This window comes from Plectrocnemia conspersa, unplaced genomic scaffold, assembly GCF_051122295.1.
Source record: "Plectrocnemia conspersa isolate PC_06_02 unplaced genomic scaffold, ASM5112229v1 ptg000003l, whole genome shotgun sequence".
NCBI classification, from domain to species: Eukaryota; Metazoa; Arthropoda; class Insecta; order Trichoptera; family Polycentropodidae; genus Plectrocnemia; species Plectrocnemia conspersa.
In genome coordinates this window covers 9,975,895-10,000,958 of record NW_028277167.1, presented here as the reverse complement: position 1 = coordinate 10,000,958, position 25,064 = coordinate 9,975,895, and the positions used below count along the sequence as shown (strand labels likewise).

The 25,064-nt window shown below is 25.3% G+C and overlaps 1 protein-coding gene across 4 annotated transcripts in view; it reads right to left on the bottom strand.

Moving 5' to 3' along the window:
• LOC148236570 (uncharacterized) overlaps positions 1-25,064 on the bottom strand; it is a 158,866-nt gene that overhangs the window by 93,183 nt on the left and 40,619 nt on the right. For 2 of the 4 annotated variants that reach the window (XM_088183277.1, XM_088183274.1), the window contains exons 1-2: positions 22,924-23,133; positions 22,392-22,639 (exon numbers count right to left, since the gene is read on the bottom strand). The exons of the other annotated variants lie outside the window; for them this stretch is intronic. The gene's annotated coding sequence lies outside the window, so the exon portion shown is untranslated. Of the gene's footprint in view, positions 1-22,391; positions 22,640-22,923; positions 23,134-25,064 lie in introns of those variants that run through there. 4 annotated transcript variants of the gene reach the window in all.

Below are 25,064 nucleotides of genomic sequence, written 5' to 3'. Positions count from 1 at the left end.
AACGGTCTTAATTCCTGAGATTACAATTTGTCAAAAATAATAAATGTTAATAGACATTAAAACGATTATTTTAAGTAGAGCAGGGTCTATGAATGTACCACATGCATAACAATTAAATTATAATCAAAAATAATCTAATTATAATTGTTCTATTGAGAGGCAATATAAACTATAAATTAAAATTATGTGGTCAAGAATAATAATAATGTTCTCTATATGTCGAACATATAATTATGGAATGTCGGACATATAATTATACAACTCCATAATTGTTCACTTCACAGGAAGAGCAAAAAGCTTTGCGATTTACTTTAAATAATTTAATTAAACTAATCGTATTTAGAGGGTTGTAAAGTTTTCTTAAAATATTTACTATTAATTATTATTTTGGAGATTGCTTCTCAAAGCATATCTATGGTAAGTAAATTAAAGCAATATCGCTCAAAAATAGAGCTAATCAATTAAACACTTCAAGCCATAAATATTGCGATATAGATCACACACCTTCAAGGCTATTGATAAACACAATACAGTAAACATCATCCCAAAATTTATCTCTACTAATAATTAAGTTAACAGTGACGTCACTATGACGTCTAAAGCGTCATTTTTCTCTTGGCCCACAATCGAAGTGCGTTCAACATCAACATCATTATCATAATGGAGCCTAACAATCACCATAAACTACCGTAGTGTGTGGTCAATGCGTTAAAATAATACACATAAGAAATTGTGTGAGCAACAAGCAAATTATGCACGTGGGTGAATACATTATGCAGTAATAATATAAACACATAGCTTTGAACTTGACTTATTTGCGTGCCGCATTTTTGTTTGATTCGTATCTGCATGTTGCTGCTGCGAAATAAATCTTGCGAAATCCAGCTGCGCTGAACTTGTGCAGTAATAATGTTTTTATGTTACGCATTAAATATTTTTTTTGTATTATTATACAAAGCAATATACAGTGTGATTTATTAAAAATTTATACATAAATGAATACTGAAGTATGTCCTTCTATTTTTCTGTTTCACTAAAATCTCTTTTACCAGCTTTTATCACCTCAAATATTTATTGATTTATTTTAAGACTATTGTGACATAACAGGTTATCCAAATACAGTACGATAATAAAAAATAATACACATTAAATAGAGCAATGTGCAATTCCAGTGAATTAAGAAACAGTCTTGACTTCAACAGTCATCAAAAGAGGACGCGATCGTAATTCTCGAAGAAGTTCGGTAATCCAAAACTGAAATTCAGTAATTTGAAGAAATGCTTAGCGACATACAATTTATGTGGGAATTCAACGAATCGTATCCCAACACCCTTAAAAGAGAGGTGCTGGGATACTGGGATAATAAACAAATATTTTTATATAAAGGTATTTTATATTTGGCTAATCGGGAATTCCAAAATATAGATCCTAATTAAAGAACGCTTTGAATTAAAGTAGCATAGAGGACACGAATTACTGATGTAAAACGCGATCCTCATAATAAAGTCGATTATCTTCTGTGATATTTCGCACGGCTAAGTTCTTAAATTGTACCTAATTCAAATACATAAAATCTATTTAAATTTAGTAGCTATATTATGCTTCTGATGAATTTTAAATCATAAAAATCTATGGTTATTAATCCATTGAACACAGTTTAATACATTAAAGACAAGAATTCGTTTATTTCTAGAATTCTAACAATATTTCTTTTTGCTTCAAGTTGCAATACTTCCCATATAGCTTTGTCTATGTCTTGATAAATAATGAATCACAATGACAGTCACTTAACGTGACAGAAATTGACTTGAAAGATTAATGCTAATCTCATAGCTAATTCTATGTAGCATCTAAAACAACTATCTGTATATAATAATTTAACTTTAAAGTAATCAATAAACTATTTATTTTAATAAAAATATTTATGTAATTTTATAAGAAATTAATACATTAACCATTCCGGCTCTGATAATTAAACCTTTAATCATAATATAAATTGCCTGGTATTAATTAGCTTATTTATTTTTTATGACAAATCTGACCATCATAACTTAACAGGTTTCTCCAAATGCGTCATTATGGCTTCTATACAAACAATAATAAATACTTAAAAAAGGAAACTAATAAAAATAAAATAGTATACACATAACATATAATGCTATGCACTATATTTGATATATCTTAATACAAAAACGTAGTGTTGTTGTATCTGGATTACTATAAGGAGCAAAGGATGAGATAGGTGCTATATATATCAGTTTCAGTAATAATATCAATTCAAACATATATGTAAGTGCGAATACATATGTCGATATTTCAGCACTGGTTCTACAAGAATTCAATGGTTGCTATTTCAATTAAATAATGTCCAGATATTGCATAAATCTTATTACCTTAAAAAAAATCTCGTAAGAAAAACAGAAAGATGTTCAGATCTATTACATACATTTTAGGCTCAAAATCAAAACTATTTGAAGTTAAATACTAAAATAGCAACATATTTTCCACTTGGGTTTTATTTTGCATATACATATTTATGTAAACGAAATTCGTTATAATCGATCAATTATTTTAATACTGGATTCATAATGAATCATTCTTTATGATGTATTCTTGGAAAACATATAAACGTATACAATTTATCTGGTACCATTTTTTATTATTTATTTAATTGTATTTTTATTTTATGTAATTTTTATGAATGTATAAAAACAAAATGTACTATTAAATTCCACGAGTTAAAAAAGACTGAGAGTCAAATGATTAAATTATTACTTACTTCTGAAACGACCTTTAATCGAGGTACAATAATACGCAATTTTAATATGATACCATCATAATATAAATTACATTTTTTTAGACTTAATATTCAATTTCAGATGCAAATTACTATAATTTTTTAAAATACAGAGAGAATAATAATTAAAAATTCATTATAATTTGTGTATCAAAAAACATAATAATTAAAAAATATTGTGTTTTACAGTCAGATGTATTTTAATAAATTTAATATTTTTCTAGCATTGAAATAATATTATTTAGTGAAGAAAACAAGTTTTTATTATGTGTAAGAAACCCAATTAAAAAAATTATAAAATATACATATGTAATATTTGGTATATACTACATATATGTGGAAAAACATGAATTATTTAAGTCTTCTTTAAAAACAAAGAAGCGAAAAAATTATTATAAATAGATATTGTTATAATTATTTTGTAATTGAGTCGTAAAATTTGTAAAAACAAACTCATAAAAATATTATTTCTCATAAATAATAAAAATATAATAACATATTTGTATATTTATTACACAATGTTTCTAATCGCAAAAACAGGATTATTGTACACAATTATTACCACAAGTCACGTGCAATGTTTATCAATTCCTAAGATATAATTTTAGACACGTTCTTTCATACCTTATACAAACGTGTTCCACATATTTATATCTATCTAATATATCTAATTCTGTACGTTTTATCTTAAACTTTACCTTCCGCGAGATCTTATCTAGAGCGTTCTCGACCTTACTTGTTTAATGTTGATAATTTAATTTGACACGCTACTATAAACATAATATTTTTTTGTAAATATATGTCACTTAAATGTACTAATTTATAATTTTATAAATATTTTTAGACTAAAAAAGTTTTTAAAAATCTCTGATTTATACAATAAAAAATTAGATTAACAAAAAAACTTATTTAAATTTGATTTATGATTGTGACATATATCAACATATATTGACGAATTAAAAAGCCATTTGCGAAATGCTGTAAGGAGATACAATTATCGTTTATTAAGCGTATCACGCGATCAAAGACACGACGTACTCATAAAAGTGTATACATGTGAATGTTGAATCATATGATTCCGGCAATAAAGTCAAAACATCCAGAGTATGAATCGTAAAATAAGGCTATCAAACAATAAAACTGTGCAATTTTAACGACAGGCTAGAGAACGTCTCAGAGTTTAGTGTCCACTGAACTAGCTGTGAATTTATTTCTTCGGTGGCCTTGCTACGATTTTAACTGTCGGTAAATGTGGTGTAAGATTTTTTTATTAGCTTGTAATATAAATAAATATAATTAATGGTTAAATAATGAAAGTGTGAGTTTTGTGATATACCGTGCGTTGATATCACTGCAAAAATCGCAATAAATGTATTATATTACAACACTATTAACCAATCAGTATTATTTACACATATATTAACATTTAATAAGACAGTAATTGTATTTTATGAATCACTATATAAACTATAGTTAATCAGTTTGTGAAAAACTCTAAATACATAGACAGACTAATTTTTATTACAATATTATTAAGATAGTTGATAAAAACCTGTCTATGACAGATAACAAACCATTATTGTGTTTATTTTTGCAAATGCTGAATATTTTGGTTCTTTAATCAGTTGAAAAATGAAAGAATACAAATGATAAGTAAATATTATTTAAGTGATTTTTGAAGTATAAATTTTAATTAAAATTCCTGTAATATCTAATCTTTTACATGCTCTAACCGCACTTCAAACAAAGTTTATCTGTCTTTACAATTTTTATTCTTGCTTATCCAATGTTGACCGTAATAGATATACAGGCTGCTTTTAAATGCGCCATATGTTTTTATTCATTAACAACACCTAAATATTACTAAGAAGGATCTTTTTCTGGGTATAAAATCAAATTTTCTTGGAACTATGTAATGTAAAATATATCAGGATGGTTGGAGAAAAGTTGCGTTATTAAGTCATCATGATAAAAATATATGCTTATTTTAATAATAAGATTTTTACTGAATTTAAAAATACATTATGATCTATAAAATAGAGCGCAAAATATTATTATAGTTTAAAATATAGAGCATATGTAAAATTTGGCTCTTTCTATTATACATTACCTTGAGTTACTATATTATACATATGTTGCAATAAATGATAGAATTACTCTTAAATATAACATATTTTTATATCGAATAACATTTAAAACATTGTTTTAAAAATATTTTTTAAAAGTCAATTTTTTTCTATGGGATTTATAAAATATATTATAGTGAAGTACATGAAGTACCAAAAATGACTGAAATGTTTAATTTTTTTTTGTATTGCCCTTTACTGATTATGTTTTATTCAAAAGTGCAGGTATGCTTTTGAAAAAATCTGGGTTTGAACCCATAGGGATTTGATTAATCATTACAAATTAGGTCTACCTAGATTTTTCTAATCTTACGGAAGCATATCGTGTTGATTAATTAAAATCAAGCTATGTTAAACATATGGCATTGAAAATTCTCTAATCATGAGCTACATCAGCTCATAGAGAATATTTTATATGTATTAAAAAAATAGAACCTATTAATTATATTTTATAAAATCGGAACTGTGCTTCAAGAATATTTATGAATAATTTTTTTTATACGACATGTACATAATGTGTATATTTTAGTTCAATCTAATTACTGTTTTTTTTTTGTTAATTAATGCTTTGTCTATTCTACAGAGTACGAGTCGATAAAAAGTAGTCTTACTATGTTTGTTTGTAATGTACTTTTCTATATTAATAAGTTCATGTAACACATACATACAAATCATATATTTATTTAATATACACAGCGTAGAATTGTAGGCGAATAATTATATAGCATATCTCTAAGCAATATGAAGTTCTAATTAGGAACGTCTTATTATTGCAATCACATGTGTAGAATAATCGATATTATCATTGCAATCTTAATCTGTATCACATATTTTTATTCAATGGGACGTTTGCACATATCGATCACGTAGTGGTCATTCACCATTGTCGGCTTGCGACATTCGCCACCGGTAATGTCTCATTGAACGTCGTTCAATATAAGGCTGGACCGACTGTTATCACCTTGATTTTTCAACGTAGGCAAAGGTCGGCAGTAGCCTTTGATATTGTCGACAGTCATTGTTGTATCACACAAAAACAATGTCTTTTGACAACCGTCGGCGGAAGAACGATGACGGATATGCTCCGAGACGTGTCAAAACGTCCAGAGGTCATTTCGATTGATTGTGGCCGGCACGTGATTTTGGTCATCCGACTCTGATGGATCAATTTGACGACGCTCAATCAAATCGTAATTACTACGTAATAAATTATATTGAAGACGGAAGTATTGCTGTCGGAGTGATAGATACCGTTTCACATATGAATGTAATATTTTTTATCAATAAATTAAATATTTATGATGTAGATAAGGTGGAAAACACACGTAGACAATGTCATCGTCCATTAAAACATTATTTTTTCATAAAACGTTTATAGTAGGTAAATTCATTGGTCACGCAAAGATACGCATAAATAGCCACGGAAAATTTAAACAAGAAGTAAAACACATTTTCTAATTGATAAAAGAAATAAATATATCAATATCGGTAAATATTTTTATTGTGTTATAATAACCATTTTAATAGAAGCACTGATAATACACTAATAAGATATCTCTTTAAATAAAAAATATTAAATATATACAACACACAAAAAAGCATTGTACCTATAAAAAATATAAAAATATCAATAAAAAACATTCCAAAGTCTTTTTAAATCACATCTTTTATATTAATCATTATATTAAAGTAATGAAGAAAAAATTCAACTTGCCTGCTTTTTATAAAAAAATAATATATTACTAAACTTGAATCTTACCTTTTTGAGTACATTATAGTAGTATAAATAAAACATTTTTTTGAGTAATAAAATATAAATTATTCGTATTACATAATTCAATACGACAAAACTATCTTGGTAATATATTTTATAAAAATGGAAAGTTTAATATTATTAAATATATGTTGACTTTTTATTTGCGACATACTTTATGTAAATATGTATTATTAATATTTTTTTATTGCAAAAAATATTAATTGTCATCATTTTTGAAAAGAATAATAATTGTAGACAATATCTAAAATAGATAAAACCTAAGTAAAAATACGCGTTGCTCTAAAATATCGTCAAATATATTTTAAAAATCTAGTTAAATATTTATTAGTATATTAAATCTATGTACATCTTTATTTCTTATTAAAATACTCTAGTAATATATTATTTTTTAACTTATATATAAATACTAAAACATTCATCTTTAATATTTATTGAACATTTAACCATTCCAATCTATCTATTTTTATTTAAAACTACTCTCATTGCCCTATTTTGTATTTTTATTGTCGCACAATAAGTAAAATGTGGCAATATAATACTATTGTAATTTTTTTTTGTGTTTATATTTAACATATTATTCATTCTGGATAATAAACCTATTTTTCTACTATTATTTTTAATATGATTACAATGTATCTACAATTACTTCTAAATATTTTATATTATCAACTTATTCTATTATAAAGTTATCTATAACTATTTTTATAATTATTAAACATACATTTAGTTTTATTCTCATTTGGTTTAAGTACAATATTTTTTAACCATATTTCTATTATACTTAATTTATTATTTAAATTATCTACAACTTCTTCAATATTATCACTTATGCAATACATTAATGTGTCGTCTGCAAACAGATGTATTTTTCACTTTCTTACATTATTAAAAATATCATTAATATATGATATAAATAACAATGGTCCCAATTTAGACCCATGTGGTACACCGTCAGATATTAATTTCTCTTTAGAAAACGCATAATTTATATTAATTTTTCCTTTTATTTTTTTTATATAGTTATTAAACCATCTTAAAACTATTTCACTTATTCCGATATTCTCTAATTTCTTCAATATTTTTTTTCTGTCTATTGTTTTGAAAGCTCTCTTGAAATCCAATTATTTTGATGTAAAATGAGATGAATAAATTATTTATATTTAAATATTAAGATGTAAAATGAGGTGAATAAACTATTTATATTTAAAATCATTTAGCAACATAATTTAGTATAAATTATATTTTTTTTAAATATTGTGTCATATTTTTGAAAATATAATTAAAAAATATATATAGACTATATTTTATTTAGTAAAAATAAAATGGTCATGTTAGATTTAGATATAAATCTAATGTGACCATTTTAAAGAATTGTGTTTATAAAAGAATATTTTTCGTGCGATCTAAAAAATGTGTACAAGTGTGTGTGTGTATATATACATATATATTTATCAGCGTAAATTAATTAAAAAAATTGTCCTAATAACAAGTACTATTTATGAATTATGCTTTAAATTTCATATTGGTACATTGATAAAACTTACAGTAAAAAACCATTAATAAAATATGATATCATAAATCAATAATGGTAATATTCCGATCTAATTGTTACTTTCAATGCACGTTTCAGGTGGAACTTGCGTGTTTTGGGGAATAAAATCAATAAACATTTTTACATTGTTGTTCCATATACCGATCTTATCAGCCGAGTAGAAGAAACTAAGTTACTTATAATGAAACTTGTTTAATGGAAATGTATGCGATTTTTCCTTGGTTAATTTAATTTAATTATTAATCAGAGATTCAAAAGCACGTGACCTTTTGCGATAATTAACAGCATGCAATGATATGTGATATGACACGAATCACGTGGCAATTCTTTCGTAGAGGTGTGATTTTATATCATGTAAGATAAAATTTGTACCTGCATGATAATTGCTCATTCAGTTTTTTACAATATTTGTAAACACACAATACGTCAAATATTTAATTATGCTTTTATATTAAAAATTCTATGCAACAGTAAGTATTCCTTACTGAAAGACCTGTCTTAACGAAGAGAATCTTTAATGAAAATATTGTGTTTTGTCACCTTAACCACAATTATAACTGGACTTATATAAGAAACGACCTTCACAAGCATAACTTATGTAAGCATTTATCTCGCCTGAAGGCTCGACAGAGTCTGAAAATCATAACGATCTATGTTAAGGTCAATCTTCAAGTTGCAAAAAGTAGCCCGTGACGAGTCTTTGTCACGTACATGAAAAAAATGCTAAAATCCATGACGAGAGGAAATGACCAAACAAAAGATAACATCTACTTCCTACTTTTATTAGTACAAATTTCAATAAAAATATACTGGCAATCATATTTTAAAAATTGAAATTATCCATCTAGGTTACATAATTTTAATAGATGAACCTTGATTTCAATTACTTTTTCACAGATATTATGTTTAAATAAATTTGCTTATATATTAATATGCATATATGATTCAAAATTTGTAATTTTCCTGCAAGTGAACAATAATTACCTATAAGGAGCTCAAGGTGATATTATTAATTGAAAATTATATATTAAACCATATATTTCTTAATTATCAATTCTTACAATATATATAATATTAATCTATTTACTTAACCAATACAATATATTTTTAAAGTTGATATAATTATAGAGTAGAACGTTTAAGGTCATCTTTCATGTATAATAAATCATCTCAATAATTACTCATATTATATCAGTCACAAAAAACCTGAAAATCTTGATTGAGAGTTATTATAAAAATATTTTATTTTAAGACTTTTTCAACTAAAATTATTTATTAAGGATTATAATCGATACATGAATTGTTTATTTATTCTGTTTAATATGCAAATTAATAATTGTAATTATTAGCATTTATTCAATCTGATCGTTTCCATTATCACTGCATAATTGCATATGGATGTTCTATAAATCAAATATCGTGGTTTTGATTTAGTACAACTATTTTCCTTATTAAAAATTGCACCATGTATTTTAAAATAACCTTGAATTAGTTGATGTGATAAAAAGTGTTTTTTTTTCATAAATTTCCCAACTTCTAACCGCAAACATTATAATAGATCAATAGTTCGATCGATCATATTTTTTGTGTCGAGAAAAACTTCTTCGTTTTGAACCTTGAACGCGAACAATGGACACGGTTAACATTCAACGATCGTAGTTTTATTGACAATTTCAAGAAATAACCGCAGACTATAATAATTTATTAAATTATTGCACTGACATTGAAAATGTGTCAGAGATTATAGGTAAACATTCGGTCACTTAACTTACAAAAGTAATATGATTACGAGCTACGTTGTTAAGCCTTTTGTAGTCATTGCGATAAACGTAGTTTGGAGGTTGAAATTTTGCAACCTTATTATCAAATTTATTCACGGACCATGTACTAATACTGTGAATCAGAATGTACATCCGCATGGTGTGAATAAATGGATATGTGGCGACACCGTCAACCATGTAAGTGAACTTTTGCTTTCCCAAGTTCAATGGCAATGGATCGAATGACCGACACGGAAATAATCAACTAGAAAATTCTACATATATTTTATTACAGAATTACGTATTCGATATGTGCGATATCACTCATTATAGATAGGAAGGACGTTAACGACTCAAGTATATTATAATTAACATTCTGTAAAAATATTTCAGATGAATAACAGAGAAGGCTCACTTAAATGTCATATTTTTTTATATATGTACTATGAAGTAAAACACAGATATAAGATAAACTTAAATTAAATTTTACCATCGATAAAAAGGTATTACACAGTTACTTAATAATTTAAATTTATTTACGTTCTATCAGCACAAAATAGCTTGATGATCACTAAAAATATTTATTGGTTTCAACATTAAAATGTATAAATACTATTTATATATATATATTTTTAAATAATAAAATACATGATACATTAACTTAAAATATAATTACTTGAAGAATCTACATAAAAACTTTTTATTGCTGTATTTAAAATTAATCAAATTGCAAAATCATTAATTTATTCTATCTTTGCTTTTTTGTGTATACTTATTCCAAAAAAAAAACTAACGATTGTCATTGCATTAAAATGCAGTAATAATTTACAATCAAGACTTAAAATATCTACTTGAAATTATCTACGTTTCTATTGTACATATTATTATACGATATTTATTTTAGCAGTTACATTTAATGGAAAATATTTTTTCATAATATTAGAATGTTATAATTTTCCATAGAAATTTTAATTACTCGTTTATGAAACGTTTAAAGTTAAACACCACATTAATAGACAATAGCGAACGTTTATTTTTTGCTAATAAAATAAACGTTCTTCCAAATGAGCCAATTTCTGTAATATTGATTTCGAAGATACTTTGAAACATATTAACGTGAATTTTAAATATTTATGAGCCGCTAACAAAGTTTATAGATACAAATAGCTTATTATATACAAAAGTAAGCAATGAAAAAAATATAGTTGAGATGCGAAATGCATAATGCATCACTAAAAAGCATTGATTACAAACTACCATAATCGCTTTCTCTTTCATAGAAAGGAAGTTAATATTTTGCACCACGCTGAGGTGTATTTTAAATTCAAAACACAAAACGAAATAGCATTTTTATGTATATAAACATTTTGAGATAACAGTTGATTATGCAATGGATACATTTATGATGATATAGTGTCATTACACAAATATTGACTGCGCTCTAAATTTACCTTCAAAAATCTTATTTCATTGAAATTTTAAAATGCAAGAAATTGAATCGTTAACTATTATACAATACATACATAACTATTTATAAGACAAAGTGCCATTTTTATTAGGTATCTTAACTACTTATCATGACAATATGATTATAATTTTAATTTCAAAATATAAAAAAAATCAATTAAATATATTTAATGAGGGGAAAATGTTTTTTTATCGTACCTTTGTGTTAAGTATTTTTTTGTACGGTAAAATCCCTACATTATAATTTTTTTATGATACTTATTTTATCTTTCATTAGATAATTAAGTTCTTAATGAGGCTATTACTTAAAAACGGCAATTATATTGACGATATCACTAAAGTTGGCTTACAGAATAAGTACATGGATTATGTAGTGCTTGTTTGCTTTTTAGAATCATAACAAATTATGATCTAAATTAATGCTAAATAACTTCCTGACTAGATGATTGATGCGTTTTTTTAACCGGATCGTTTATGAGTGGTAACAAAGATTTCACCGTCGATTTCACCCGAGAAAAACGAAGTAAAAAAACTACCGTTGCAATGAGTGTCACATTAGTTAAAGTCTTATGTACATGAGGCCTAAATAATTGGAAAACTTTGACAAAAGAGGTAAGACTCACCTCAAGATGGGACTTCTTAATTACCATGACGGTACAAGTCTGGTGGTGAGGTGAAGATGTTGAAGAAGAAACAGAAATGTTCACGGCTTTTCACAGTAAGCGCCTACTTGGTGACGTAGCCAGAGGAGAACAAAAAGTATAATCGCCTGTATAAATTAACGGAGCATAATGGCGACACATTAATTTTTGTCGCGCCACAATTGACGTGTCAATGTGCATAATCGTAGATAATTAGTCTTGCTCATGTCGAAATTGTGGCAATTATCGATGGGCGATTCTTTGTGAACGTTGTTATTGACACGATTAATGTTTGATATTCTAAACATGGACCAAAAGAAAAGGTACACAGTATCTATTGATATGTATTAAAGCAATACATATAATCTATGATATTTTTAATATAATATATTAAATGCAATATTGTCAACTTTACATGAAGGACAAAATACTTGGTGGTTTACATTTGTGTGCCATTAAATTTAAGTAATTGTAACATCTGAAGTTCAATAATTTATTTAGTATTTTTACATGATTTTTTAAAAAGCTTAACAATTGTTCATATACTATGAAATGCATTAATTATATTTTGTAATTATTATAAATTAATATAAAAATAAGGTTGAGTTAAAAATAAGTATTTCACAGAATATCATAAAGACTAAAACATAATAAATATCATAAAATATTGTTGCTTCTTATTTAACCTCAAATATTGCCCTTCCATGACAGATCAAAAAATATAATATTTAACTCACAATAAAAGTCAAACGTCTATTAAAAATAAGTCAAAATTAAAGATATGACAATCTTGTATGTCATTGAGTATAAAATATCATGTTTCTATTTTATAGATTTATTATATGTTAATTATATAATATGCATACTGTGCCATTTTTATATTTGTATTTTCAATTAAATATGATATTATGTTATCATCCATCGGAACACGATAACACCTTCTAATCTAAAAAACAATTAAAATATTCCGATATTAAGATTGAATACATATATTGATAATGACTGGTATTTTTTAATTGTAAGCACCTTTATTTAATAATATTTAGGAAATTTTAAGTGCATTTTTTACTAAAATTTTATCAATTTACAGAAATCTTTTACTAACCATTTTAAAGTTTTTAAGTACGTTTTTTATAAAGGTCTTTATAATATCGCCCTGACTATTGAATTACGTATTTCTGAAGAAATAAGTGTAAACGTTTAAAAATGTAAACTTTGTAAGGGTAAGGTAAGGGTAAGGTAAGGGAGAAAATTCACAATCCTTAACGTTTACTTTGGAACAATTATAAGTATAAGCGTTGCTAGGATATGTGCTGCCCGGGGCGATCATTAAAATTTCCGCGCCCCCCATACATTTTTAAAAATAAAATCTGACCTATCTTAAAATTTGTAGCTTCAAAAATCTGGAACAGACCAATTACGCTACATACCCTTCACATTTTGTTTATTCTTGTATGTAATATTTATTTTATTTTATTATTTTAAACAAGGTGTTTTATAATACAATAAAAATGTAGTAAAATAATAAATTGCCAAATTACCATTATAATTAACTTTAAATAATACAATATATTAGTGCATTCAGGATTAAGAACCACATTAGACGATCCCATCGCGAATATGCCGCCCCCAAGCAAGAGCCGCCCGGGACGGCCCGCACCCCCCATAGCTACGCCACTTTTCTATGTCTGTTTACTAAGATTGCATGCTTAATAGTTATTTTTATGCATTGTTTAAAATACTATTTATAAATAATTTCTTCAAAATATAATATTACTGTACTGTCACCATAAACTAAGAATTAATGAAGAACAGACTAAGAAACGTTGCAGATTTGTATTTAAGTCAGTTTATCATCTAGATGTCATGAAATAGTTGTCAGTAAAATCTCAAGTCTGCTGTGAATTTCCAACTATTTGTTTGTGTCACATTCCCATTTTATTTAAATAAAACATTCAAAATATATTATACATTTCACTGTTCATATGTACTATTTAGGACCTATGCAAAATAAAGGCACACCTTATCAAGGAGGAAACATATCAGTTTTTATTGTTATATTTTATCTATTATATATACACCTATGTATCTTTCAAATAATTGAAAAAATTTTTGCATTACATTTTAATCTCGTATGTGAACAAATAAAATACTAATAATAGTTTTAATAACATTTTAAGAAATTATATTGATCGCTAACAATTATAAAATCAATTATGTTGCGGATACTGATTTCGTAACACTGTTTTTATCGATGCGCCATAATGTACGATCCACTTGATGCAACGCGATTACAGCACGATAGTTTTATTATAATATAGATATAATGCAAAAAGAACATCGCATTATACTTAATTAAATGTATCGTGACGATCTCTATTTTAATGAAAAGCAATTGACGTAATTGCATTGCTATTGCAGATTAATTAGCTAACGAAAGCAGCGCATCACCTTTAACTATTTACGATGTACTTTTTGCATTCGCAAATAAACTCATTTGAAATCTCCACAAGATTCGAGAAGGTTGTTGCTCCCAATTTTAACATCGTTGACCGGGTGAGATCGGACGGTCAAAAATAACCAGAAAAACGTTTCGACTTAATTGGCAAAATTAGTTTTGTCGGGAGATATATAAAAAGCACCTAAAGGCATAATCATATATAATTTAGCACACGTGAAAACACGCACAAAAGGAAAAATTAAGGTTTTATGATTTAATATATTGTGTACTGACTGACGTTGGATGATTCGAACTACGCCAACATTAACACGTAATATTTTCCTCTTAATCGTGTAAAACTATATTGATGGTTAAAAGGTGGTCAGCAATTTTTTTTCATCAAAAAGATACTGTAAAGAGAATAATAATATACGTTACTAGAAATTGCGTTATGCAATTGACTCTAAAACACTAATCGACTGAAATTACATATAACCCTTAGATACAATTAAAATTTGTATTATAATCGTAATTAAAAAATATAATAAATGTTTATCAATAAAGTAGCATTTGAAAAAAAAAATCTATAAAAGTAAAGTATTTTTAAAAATAAAATTCTAAATAAAAAAAATAGTGTAAAATATGCTTTATTTTTTTTAAATGTTAAAGACTATCTATGTTTAATTTTTTTTTCTTTGAATATTTATATTTTAACAAGTAATATGCTAAAAAAATTGTGTATTGTGAAATTAAATATAAAATATTTATTTACTAAAATAAAATGCTATTAAAATTTTTAATATCAGCATAAAATATAAATTGCATATTTATAAGGAAAGTAGCAATTAAAAAATATGCTTCTATAATATTTGAAAAAATCCTTATTATAAAAAATTTAAATATCAAAAATACCATATTTTATTTTTAAATATTATAATAAAATACTGTATGTTTGAGTCAAATTTTACATGTAATACATAAATGTGCATTATGTAAAATCGTATAAATATCTATCTACTAAAAGTACATATAATCATTCGAACGCTATTTTAAATTTTTATTTACAACCTAATTTAAAAATATAATTCTATAAAATAAAAAAATAAAAACTGATTTTTGAAAAATAAATAAAAATGAAATTGATAATATATTGATAATATTACTCATCATTTCATTTGGTTAAAAAATTAACCGTTTAGTTGATTCCCGTTCTACAATTCTAGCATTTTACTTATAAACTACATCCTAGTATTGTACAGTGATCAAAAACTAAAAAACTTCACTTTAGTTGTCATAAGAATAAGATGAAATTCATATTGACAAAATACATACATTGAATCTATTGACTTAACAATGTTATATGTTCAATGTTGGACATCTATTTAATAAATAATATAAGTTTATCTTATAAAGATAGTATATTATTATATATGTACATACTTAATATGAGTAAAAAATCATATTTTACATATTTATTATTTATTCTTAATAAGGAAGACTTTTATTATGAATTAAAATGATCATAATAAAAAAATGACATTGTCACAATTGCGGAAAAACATAATATGTAATATGCAAATTGATTTTATTTGTTAAAATTTTATTTTCACAGTATGACAAGATAAATTAGATATGAAACGTTCATAATCATACATTTTTTAACACTACATTTTTTCGTAAATTTACAACATGAAGGCATTTATGTACGTGTAACTATTAGCGAATTATTAAGCGTGATTTTTCTGGTAAAAAGCGGCTAAAACCTACTTTGATCGGTGAAAATTGCTATGTTGACATTTTTTGTTTATTATATAATACATCACATAGAATATGCAGTTGAAATGTATTAATTTTCGATATAATACATAAGAGGTTACGCTAATTAGCAATAATAATAAATTACATATTTAAATTGAAACTAGCAACAACAAGTTTAGTGATATCACTAGTGTCGTCAGTGTTTTATGCTATCTAACGTTAATCCTGATGTGTACATATTAATTTATTTAGCTAATTAATATACATATATTCCATTTTTTTATCACATAGTTTTTCCTTGAAGAAAATCGTTGTTTTATTTCATTGTAATAAAAGTATATTTTTGGATAATGCATTCGATTAAATTATCACACGTGTAATAAACAAGTTTTATTTATTCAAATACGTTTGGAAAAAAATATCCTTGATATATTTTTGTAGAAAAAAATGCTTATCTGTGACACGTCTATTTAATATTATTTTTTTTTAATACACAGATAGTATAGTTAAATTAAATATATTGTAGATTATGTATTTAATTTTTTGCTTTAACGACAGCTGAAAAAACACATTCTATTCCATACAATGGCCTATGATTACGTATTAAAATCATATATTGAGTTAGTATATACTATACATAAATACGCAATACAATAATGTTTGCTTTGATGTTTGAATCGAATAAGTACGTTCATCGTATTATAGTTTCGTGTGTGTATGTAAACAATATGTAAATATTTAATATTTTCTATACACATATACTATATTAAAAATGGTGATTTTTTAATAATATGATTCATTGAAGATTATTTATATATGTATATGTATATAATTGGGAAACTATAATATGATATAAGAGCTTATATAAATCATCTTAATATACAATATATTTACTTATTTTAATTAAATCATAAATACATTTTTAGTGATGAATTAAATGACAATAGTTTCAAGATTTTTTGTATTTCTTATCTATCGTTTATACCAATAAAAGTTTCTTAGATATATTTATAATTTAATAATACAGAATGCATAGTTATATTATTTTATATGATTTTTATAAACAGTCATAATCTAAAACTATTTTTTTATCTAGTAAAAAATATTTTTTTATTTAGTAAAAAAACACTATGCTTGGTCATAAATACACATTTTTACAATATAAAGTGTGTTTTTGAAAGAACAATAAAGATTTTATTTATTGTTGTGTTTTATATTTGCTTAAAATTCTAATGACAAACATACAAAAAGCGATTACGTAAGATCTGACACTGACTCATATACATTTTAAATATAAAAAATACATCTATAAAATAGACATTGGGCTTAATACCGACTTATCACATTTAGGTACATATCAATTGATGTTTACTAATTTTTAACAAAATATTACTTGAAAATTGTGTTAATAAAAGAGCAACTCGAAGTATTCGAAACAGGGGCAAAAACTAGTTTTTCTTGAAAATAAACCGCGATAACACAAATTGCATTGCGTAACTAGAACAAACACTAAACTATTTTCCTATCACTTAAAGAAAATACATAGATACGAAAGTAACTATGAATATATTTAATGTTTGTAATTCCAAACGTAATGTGACATTTGTTAAGATCCACATGCTGGAAAATTTAGATAAGATCCATATGTGACAATATACCACTCAATATATACATATGTACAATATAAAAAAAAAGTAAACTACCTATATAATATGCTTACAGTATCAGGTGACACATATTGTGAGATAGCGTCTTATTATCATCTTAATTACACTCCGTCACACAAATGATATATTTTTATCTTGAACGCGTTGTCTGCGGGATGACTAGTTGTATCTCGAAAATGTTCCAACAGCTTTCGAATCGAATAAGTATCAGTAGTTTGAATAAATAAATATTAGTTCAATCATACAGATATTTTATTTAGTTAGGCTTTTTTTATACATTCATAAAGCAACTTATCCAGATTTTCCTCTTTTGATGTATTCAAAGAATTATGCATATTTACAAATTATTACTAAATCTAGAGCCCTTCAATGCTTTGCAATGCCAAGAAGCTAGAATTTTGTGTTTCAATGTATTTAGAATGTATCTCACTTTTTGACGGTATGAATCGATTTAATAGATATAATATATAGAAAAAGAATCGAAAAAAATATTTATTTTTGGCTCACATTTGTCGCTATTAGACCTATTTGATTTAAGATAATAAACTCATTAACAAAATCTAAACCAGAAATGCAACTGTTTATGTGTTATTTATCAGCATATTTATAATATCATTACTTTCACTTTCAATACTGTAGGAATTGTGGTAATTGAATTTCGCTAACAGTAATCTAATATCAGATGTTTATGGTTCGATTTTTAATATTAAACTCGTTTTCTTATTATTTTATAGACTTTAACCTAAACCTTACATATTAAAATATTTTATCAATCAACGTTAAAATGCATAAAGACTACATTAACCGTTTTTATATTAATGTAAGATGCATCAATAATTGATCATTTAGTCGTGTCTGTTTATGCGAGAATTTATGTAAAAAATATATTAATTTAATACGCTTTGCTCTGGAGGCGATGCAAGGTAATTCTGAGGTATTACCTATGACGCATTTTATGTTTTTTAATGACGTAGGATGCTAATGCCTTATTCTAAAATATAAAAATTTGTATTTGAATATCATATTAATTTAATATTAAATCTAAAAACTCATTTTTGGTATTATATTGAATAATAAAATAATCAAATGTTTATGTATCACTGGCACAAGACGCGCTCTTGTGGTAGGTAGCATGAACTTGCATAAAAACTAATAGCGTCAATCATTTTTTTTACTATACTAACACATAAGGAAATTTACTTAGTACAAAACAGACATTTTTTATCTAAGTAATAAAATAAATAAACAATATTTATACCTATAATTTTAAAAGGTATATATAATATATACATCATTTTTACAGCAAACTCTATCATATTAAATATTTCGAGGAAACGATTGAAGCTATTAAATAATCAACCACAAGTGTGTTTCTGCCCAATTAATGTAATAAGTTGTCATTTCTAAAAAGACATCTACGTTAATCCGACGTAGTCGTCACTATCGTATAAGTATTAATAATTGGATGGAATTATTAGATAAGAATTGAAACGTATTAAAAAACACATAATATTTGCAATTTAAGAACAATATATTTTTTTTGATTATCAAATATCATATATTATCTTAAGGAAAACATAATCAAAACATATAAATTTATTGTTTAACATCGATAAGAAAGTTGAAAATATAAATTTATATTATATATAGTAGAACAACATTAAAATGAAAATGAAAAATGAAAGTTTTTGTATCATTTATTTAGGAAATCTAGGAAATTGTGGATTCAAAATCTGTGACAATCAATCAGAATTAAAATTATATTATAATCACTTATATTGCAGCCATGATAGAAATTTTAGAAACGCAAAGTTTGATATAATAAATAATAATAAATTAAATTAGTAATGGCAAAAAGCGCTTGAAAAAATAATAAATATGTACATGATTAATTTATTTATGCTTAAAAGGATAGTTGTATAATAATATATAAGAATATACTTCATACGCAGTACAGTCATTCAGGATTATTCATATATTTAACTGTTTTCCATAGATTTCTTCTTTATAAATAATAATATTAAATTCCTTATAACGAAGTTATTTTAATTTATATACGTTTCTCTAATATTTATTTATTAACCGTACTTTATAACTAGCTATAATAAGTATAGGATAAATATGATTAATCAATCCTTAAATTTATAGGGTAAGCTGTTTCAGCAAAATTACAATATAAATCAAAATTTCATTATCATAAGAAATAAATCCACTGGAATCTTAATCGTCTATAACCTAATCTTAATATTTAGTAATAATACATAATATTAGTTAAATAAAATTTTATAATCAAAATAATCGTCTTTAAACCAACAATTAATCTATAAAGATAACAATTTCGATGAATTCTAGTGTGATGTTCATTTAAACTATATAAATAATATATTAAATAATTCTGAAATTAATGTGTTTGATTTTATTTAATTTAATTTTTATTTTAATGATTCAATATTTAATATAATTCTAACGATTTAACCTTAATCCACCCCATGGTTAATTTTTAAATTTCATTTACATAAAATATTCCGATAGCCTCCTTTTCAAAACGTCTGCATTTTCATATATTTCATCGTTGCATCAATCGAAATAAATGGTAGTTGAAAGGAGCAAGGTCTGTAGAATAAGGTGGATGTGATAAAACCTATCAGCCAAGTGCCAAATGAGCACACGCATTGCGATATAATTGAATTAAAATATTAAAAAAAGTGTTTCGCAGACAAAAATGAAAAGTAGTTGTTTTTATATATTTTTCTTATCAATATAATTTTTTGTCGTATTTAATATAAACAAGCATATTGTGTGAGAAATATAATGGAACTATAAATGTAAAATAGGTATTTTAAAGACCATGAAAGGTTCGTCGGTTGTTGTTTTAGAATTTAAATATTATCTTTAAAGTATATATATATATATATATATATATATATATATATATATATATATATATATATATATATATATATATATATATATATATATATATATATATATATATATATATATATATATATATATATATATATATATATATATATATATATATATATATATATATATATATATATATATATATATATATATATATATATTACTTATTTTTTAAACCAAAATACAATTACTTGTATATATATGTAAATATCATATATTTTTTGTTGTTGTGGCAAACATATCGATGGTCTTAAGCAGTGGTACATACGGCCCGCGGGCCGAATCCGGCCCGCTAAAGATTTTCATTCGGCGCTTAAAAAATTCTCGATTTCTACTTATAAATAATTCATTTAATATAATTTTGTTATTTAGTTGTGAATTCACGGCAGCTATATTTAAATTCATCAATTGGGATTTGATTAGGTAGTAGGAGTGGACCCAGAATAAGCAAGTTGAGTATTTGAGATTTCGGTGTTGAAGGCGACCAGATGTTCGTTTACTCGAAAATTCCTCGGACACTTTCATTTATTGAATTTCTAAGAACGTAGTGCAGGGAGCATAAAAAAGGGTAGTTCAGGCAAAACAGAGGCCGAATCGAAAATATTTAGTTGCATTTCATAGTTTGCAGTGTAAACACATCGCTTAATTACTATGATAGCTGGAAGGGAATAGTAATAGTGATTAGCGATGATTTACCTATTTGAGGTATGTTATGATAGTAACTCGATTAAAAATTCGATTGAAATTCATTAAATTATAGTGCCCCAATATTATTATGTCAAAGAAAAGGAAACTAGAAGCAGAGTGTCACGTATTTAATGAGCAGTAGTCAATTCGTTATTTTTTTGTGAAAAAAAAGACAAATGCATAGGTCTAATTTGCAATGAATTCTAATTGGATTGTAACCAGGTTTTTAAAAAATCAATTTGGCCCTTTTCTCAAAAAAGTTGGTGACCACTGGTCTTAAGAATAATTATCTTAATGCTTGACAATATTATATAAATTGTAATTTATTGCAATTCAATAAAATATGCATGGTTTATTTTAATTATTTTAAATAAAGATTTTATTTTATATTTTTTGCATGCATATACAGTGATGCTTTTAATGACAATGAAGTTTTTTAATGTTTACTTGCTTTTTTGAAGTTTATGGTTTATTTTTATGTAAAAATTATGCAAATATAATTTATAAAAAATTGAATCATTATATCGGTAAAAAATCTAATTTTTAACATAGAATCATTGCTTATTGGAATTATTATAAAGTACAATACTTTTTACTTTAAATTAGTTAAGTATTTATTAACATATTTTGACACAGTGTAATATGAAAGTTCAGCCTCTTTCTGATCAAGTAGGAAAAACTCCATTAACCCTAAATCTGATATGCGGTAGATATACTAATGATTTTTGGTCGCTGTTTATTTATATAACACATAAGAGTTAAATTAAAATAAATCCATAAATCATCCTTACCGACATCTTCCGAGGCGACGTCTGTTGTCTCCTCTATGACAACAGAAACCTGGTACGAGACGTAATCCAGCTTTTGATTTACAACACCCTCGTCCACTATCCGTTCACTCACAACACGTGCCACGGTTGATCACGAGAACGAACTTCTGTTTGCATTAATGTACATGAAAATGTTCAACGACTTATCAACGGCGACGAGAAGTCGTGTACAGTGAATAAAAGTAGAAGGCCTTATCGAAGACGCGGAACTGTAATAACAACAACCATCACTTATTTTTCATACGTATATATGTTGCAAATATTTCATGTAGATGTTGATAAAGCACTGGATTTTTTTTATTATATAATTTTAAGATCTTCAGGTTGTGTATATGTCAGCAAGCGTTGTGCAAAAAAATCGATTTCAGACATTGTATCCGATATGAAAAATGTGTATAAATTATACTTTAAAATGCGCCATTAGTTGCACTAATTGTTTTAAATTGTCACTCTTTAATATGTATGTATGTGTATTTAAATAAATATATATTACCAATGATCTGGGTCGCGTTAAAAATCGAATTTATTACGTGTTAATATCACTTTGCATCGAGCGAATATTTATGCACCGTGCGATAAGGAATTTTCCACTTGTGTAAATAAATAAAAAGAAAATTGTTTCGTCGGTGTTTTTCGCGGTGGATTTTCTCGTTTCGCGTTAGCGTGGAAAACGCAGGCTTTTCACGACAGTACAACTAGTACTGACCGCTTGACAATTTCCCGACCCTGGCAGCCTTTACTCGGAGGCGGGGTCTAATGAGTAACGCCGTCGTCTGCACGATAAGAATAATTCCGTAACATAGACTAATACAACAAACGTGATTAATTTATTTTAATATACATATATGCAGGTGATTTTGATATATAAAGACATATACATATAACAACATGCAAATAATTTATATTCATATGTATGTATAAGGACTGGGCTATGAAATGTGTCTTGTACTGTTTTATGACAGTATATAATAGAAATATATTTTTTATAGACTAATTATAGCTTTAAAATTTACGTTTAATCATCTAAATAGAATTTTTAATATTATAAGTAAATAATTGTAAATCAACACAATTTTGCTAATAATTGCTCTCTAGTTGGAAAAATATAAATATGCTAACGTGCAATTATTTTAAGTAAGTTATCTTACATTGAAATATCTCAAACTTTTGTGTATATATAACTGATTTAAGAAATGCATATGTTATTATTTTATATGAAGGATTAATCTCGTTTCGGAGTAAAAAACAGTTTTTATTGTGTTTTTTTTTCTATAGACTACAAAATTTTCCGCTTGGTGTTTCTAAAAATATTTCGCTACAATAAAAAATATATTTATGATAAGATAATATTAACATAAAAATATATGTAAGATAGGATTTAATTATAATAATTTAATTTATGTTTAATTTTTATATTTTAATAAACTAAAGAAATTTAATTAATAAAAATATATTATTTAATTTATTTTAGCTGAAAACTAATAAATACAATCATTAATTGTAAATGTTATAGTAAATGGCTATTATTAGTGAAAATATATTTTCACTACAGATTCAGTGAAATCATATCGGAATACATTAACACTAGTAAATATTTATTTCTATTAGTGAAAATATAATTTATTTAATAAGGTGCTAGTGAAATTATATGCGGCTCTAAAAAAACATCTTTAATTGACAGTTGTGATTTTTTAAATTATGTACGCCACGAGTGAATTACGTTTCAAAAATAATTTTATACAATAATATTCTAAAAAATATATAATCTGTAATTAACCATGTCACGATATTTTATCAATAATTTCTCTGGATTTTTAGTGAACAATATATTACTTTTGAGGACATCACATCACCAGTTAAATCAGTGTATCGGATTATTAGCGCAGTGAATATATTTTCACTAACATTGCCCAGTGAAATTATAAATCAAGGCCTAGTTGATAAAATTTTATTTATACTAGTGAAAATATAACAGCAATTAAAAATATACAATCACAGTTGCGAAACATTCATTTGCTGTTCAAACCCAGATCAAACATAAACGAATTAATTTAATGAAAGTTCTAAAACTAGTTATATTTATAAATTTATTGAGGTTATGGTAATTTAAAATCAAATGAACGTTTTATAACTTTCAAATTAGGTTTCATAGGCATTTTAGAGCAGTATATAATTCCATAATTCAGTTAAATTATATTTTCGATAGTAGAAATATAGACTAAGAGTGAAAATTTATTTGAATATGATTTCACTGAAATAATCGGTGAAATTATAATTATACTAGTGAGAATACAATTTTACAAAAAAATACACATTCACTGAAACATATGTACACATTGCATTTAAATAAAATCTAAATTTTAATTCGAATGTTATTGTAAACTATGAAGTTTATCGAATATTTTAACAGATTTGTACATATTTTTGTACCTTACTTATTATTATTTCCTAGCAATTTAATTGTTAACAAATATTTTTAAATATTTTAGTGTTTAATTCATTACATAATTTAGATATAAAGAGTAATATATTGTTATGTACTTTTTTATTAAAGTAAATAATTTTGTTGATTAGCACATTTAATATTTATTTAAAATACACCTATTATTAGCTTTTATCTTTTTATCTCTTTTT